Source organism: Trachurus japonicus, unplaced genomic scaffold, assembly GCF_045865225.1.
Source record: "Trachurus japonicus isolate A0001 unplaced genomic scaffold, Traja_1.0 AP030595.1".
NCBI lineage: Eukaryota > Metazoa > Chordata > Actinopteri > Carangiformes > Carangidae > Trachurus > Trachurus japonicus.
In genome coordinates, this window is record NW_028220728.1 from 1 (window position 1) to 4,434 (window position 4,434).

The following is a 4,434-nucleotide window of genomic DNA, read 5'->3' on the forward strand; positions in this document are numbered from 1 at the left end:
ACTTATGAATTTCTCAAAGAAAGATTTTAATTTTGTTGGGTTTTTCTCTTTACTGTGGATCTTTTTCCATGACTCTTTAGCTGTGTCTGAGTTCAGGGGCCACAGCTCTATTGCTGTGGAACAAGCTCCCCCTCAGCATCAGATCAGCTGAGTCTGTGCATCATAAAAAGCTTTTAAAAACCCACATGTACCGACTGGCATTTGTGCAATAATTTAAAAAAAGTTTGTTTGTTTTTTTCCCCCCTATTTTTGATCTTCGTTTCTATTGTCTTATCTATTTCCATTTTTTTTTTTTTAATGTTATGCCTGTTCACTGTTTTCTGTATGATGTTTTTCTTCACTTTCTAATTGCTTTATTTTCTCAATGATATTGTATTTGTATTTTGTGAAGCACCTTGTAACCTCGGTTTTGAAAGGTGCTATAGAAATAAAGTTTATTATTATTTTTATTTTTATTTTTATCTTTATTTTTATTTTTATTTTTATTTTTATTTTTATTATAAGGCACTGGAGTGGACCATCAGCATCAGAGACGTCAGTTCTCAGTCATCCAGGTCATGGTAGTCATTAAGTGCTGAAGTTGAAGGCAACTGGACTTAAGCAAATTAGCATGTCACTAAAACTGACATGATGATATTATTTTTCACATACATTGAGGATTAGATTAAGTGTGATTTGAAATATTTGCAGTTTTAATGAGAGGAGAAAAACATACAGTCCAAATGTTTTCATTAACCTGGTTTAAAATCTGAATAAATGTGTCTAGCAAACAAGAGATAGACATCAATCATACGCAGAAATGAATATGGATAATTCACATAGTTGATCTGACACCTGATCATAGTACCAGAACCTGCTAAAGCACTACTGCATGGGCTGTGTTTCTGTCAGTCTATCATCCACTTCATCAGCTGCAGCTTCATCATCAGTGTCATCTTCTTCTGGATAAAAAGGTACCTCCAGGAGAGCTTCATTTCTCTTTGACGTCTGCAGACCTTCACACAGAGAGTCGTGGATCTTCTGTCATGAGTCCATGTCTGAGCTCCAAAGAGAAGATCTGGCTCTGAGGAACTGTGAGACTTCAGTCTCGCTGCCTTGGGCCAATCCGATACTGTCTTTATAGATGAAGAAGATATCCATGCCCAGGAAAAGAGTGTTGACAGCAATGAAACCTGCCCTGGCCGACTTGGAGAGAGCGAGAGACCCTTTGACTGCTGCCTGGCAGATATCTGGGATGTCTCCAGCCGCCTTGGGAATATTGCCTAAAATTTTATATTCCTGAGCGACCACATTACCAACATTTCCCATTTCACTTTGCAGCAGAGGCAGCATCAACTATTGAATCAATGCCTTTTCCAATAACACCAGCTTTACCAATAACCTTCCCCACCCCCATCAACACCTCAATACTATCTGATTCCATTTTGGAGACCGATTGACTGATCGCTTCCTCCAATTGATTTTGGAGAACCTGCACATCCTCCATGAAGACTTGCAAGACTTAATTTGCTTTCTTTTGTTGTGTAGCATTGACTCCAAACTCTGTGGCTGTGGTGATAACACTGTTGACTCCACTGGCGATTCCCATTCCCACATCCAGACCTAGAGACACTCCTGCTGTAACAGGAATTAACACCAGACCAATAATGGAAAGCACACTCCCAATTGCTGTTTATATCTGAGCTTCCTGTCACACTGGTGATCTTTGACCCCAGATTCATCTTGTCGAGTTGAACAGCACACTCCTCCAGCTCCTTCAGAAACTCAACCATTCAGGGATGTCGCTCCTCAAACTCACTGATGAAGGTCGAACCGCCCTCTTCCTGAAACATGAAAACTGTCCGGAAGTGTTGGTTCATCCTGATAAGTAAAACAGAGGAAATTAAGCATATTTTCTTAATTGTGTGCTTGCTTAAACATTGACACACGTTTCATAATACAACCGAAAAATTTAATGCAAGAAAAAAACAAGTACACATGTGATTGTTGAGGCTAAAACCGGTTGGTAACCCTGTAACACAGCATGGGGCAGGTCAGGTTGGCACCACATCCTGGGTCTTCCATAAGGGACTCACTCAAAAAAGATACAGGAAAACCCTCAAGAAAATACCACAAGGGGATCCTGAGATGGGGTGGGATGGGATTCCCACCAGACACGCTAAGGACCAACCAACCATGACTGACCTTGTTAAATGTTGTTGAGGACGTAAGAATCGATAGTGTCAAGGTGGAGTGTAACAAATGGGATCATAAAAAGCAAACCAAACCCTTTGGCTCCTATGGTACAAGCAAAGTAACCACTGGTCATGCTCTCAAGAAGACGTCACCCAGTTCCTCAAAAATACCTCGAAAGATTGGGAGAGCAGCTCTTGAGGTGGTGGAGTCTCAGCCGAGGCAGATAGAGTGGCAACTAAGAGTCAATCTTGACAAGCAGGTTTCCAGAGCATCTTCACAATCCTACATAATCATCCTTTCTAATTCCACCAAACAACCGATCATGGTCAAGCTGACTGTACCCTGGGAGGAATGCATGGACTAAGCTCAAGAGCGAAAATGTGCTATGTACCAGGAGCCGACTGCATCACACCAGTGCGACGAGCCTGACCCATTTCGGAGGCCCCTTCAAACACAGCCTTCATTTCCTTGGAAACTAAGGATCCAAAGTCTGTCAAATCCAATTTCTGTCAAATCTCAAGTTTTTTCTTTTGTAAGAAAAAAACAACAACATTTTGTCATGGCTAAGTGACAGTGACACACTTTGTTTGCGACGCACCAGTAGCTAAGTTTGTCTAAGTGTGTCACTAGTATCTTAATTTTGAACTCAAATCAAAGGATTATACTTTCAGCCTACACAAAACTAGATTAAAGTATAATATAATAGTGACAATAACATTAAATAAAATAGAAATGTGAGAAAACACTTGCCTGATTTTATCCAGCTGATTGATGTGGTAAAGCATTCTCTGTATATCGTCCTCAGACACGTCGTCCACATCGAGGTCAACTTGAGTTTCAATAGTCATCTTCAGGCTAAAGTCACTAAAGAAGCTGTTAAAGAGATTTAGATTTAGTTTCTACACACCTACATCACTGAAGGTCCTTTATTTTGTTTAAAAAATGTCTGTTCACCTTTTTGCTAGCTCCTGGCAGATTGCCTGGGTCGTCTCGATGTATACGTCCAACTGATTCAACAGCACCTCCACATTCTGTAGTTTGGGAAGGAAGAAGACTTGTGCATCTCTTTTAAACTTGAGGAGGAGAGGGCAGATCATTCGTGCAACACTTATAACAATCTGAGCGTGTTGTAAGCTGATGTCATCAGTCAGGTATTGCACCTGGTTCTCCACGAACACATTAAGTGAGGTGACTGCCAGCTTCTCCACTGCATCCAGGAAGCAGTTGAGTTCCTCCAGGCCTCTCAGAGTGTCCTTCAACAAGACAGCAAGCTGCTTCCCCAGGTCTGTAGGTCTGCTGTCTGCATTCAACTCAGTCTCTTTACTCTTCATATATTCCTCAAAGGCCTGAACTTCATCCTCTGGCTGGTCAACACTGGCAGCCTTGTTTTTAATGTACGTCATCATTTTTTGTTCTTTCTCCCTCATGCTCACCCATTCAGAGATCTTCTCACAGAAACCTCTCACTAAGTCGATGTAGCTGAAGGTATCAGCGATGTAGCGGCACAAAGCCTCCTGTAGCTTCTTTCTGTAAGACAAAGCATCGACTGGTTTTTGAGACTTTGAAATAACTTTGATTTTCTTTGCATTTACGCAGTATGACCAGCAGATGCCACCAGAGCAAACATGGTTTCACAGCAAACACAGAAAGCTCAAGCGGAAAGTTTAATTTTACTATCTTTGTTTTGTGTAATATTCTACAGATTATTTTGTCATGGTCGCATGCATTGTGACAGTATATATTTCTAACAGTGAAATGTTTTGCAGTGATGAACAATACAACATTTCAGATGTGTTCAGTCAAAACCAAATCCCCTGAGCAATAACCCCTGAAACAATCAAAATGTTATTATAGCTTAGAGTCAGACTTTACCTTTCAGACATGTTCTCCTCTCGGTGTGCAGTCTTCGGTTTCTGGACTTGTTCTGGACTGAGCTTTGTGGCTGAATGACAGATATATATATAGGATTGCATACTTTCACTTTCACTGCACCAATCTGCAACCTCACGCAGTTACCGGTATTCCAGGCTCGGTCATTAGGGCATAATGGGTCCCACTTATAGGAAATTTGATCAGCAGCATATGCCACAACTGAGGTTCAGATAAATGCAGTGAAAGTGAAAGTATGCAGTATAATATATATATATATATATATATTACCATTTTATCATCAATACTTGATGCTGCCTTTGTAAGAGGTGGTTTCCCGCATATCAGATGTTGCATACTATAATTTTCACTTTCACTGCACTTATGTGA

At 40.6% G+C, this 4,434-nt stretch overlaps 1 pseudogene across 1 annotated transcript; it reads right to left on the minus strand.

The window, feature by feature from the left end:
* Positions 1-864: 864 nt before the first annotated feature.
* LOC146960203 (uncharacterized) lies at positions 865-4,212 on the minus strand (annotated as a pseudogene). Its single transcript, XR_015035499.1, has 4 exons — positions 4,192-4,212; positions 3,130-3,755; positions 2,926-3,048; positions 865-1,860 (listed from the first exon to the last, which is right to left on the minus strand). The product of XR_015035499.1 is annotated as an uncharacterized LOC146960203 (transcript).
* Between the last annotated feature and the right edge of the window lie 222 nt (positions 4,213-4,434).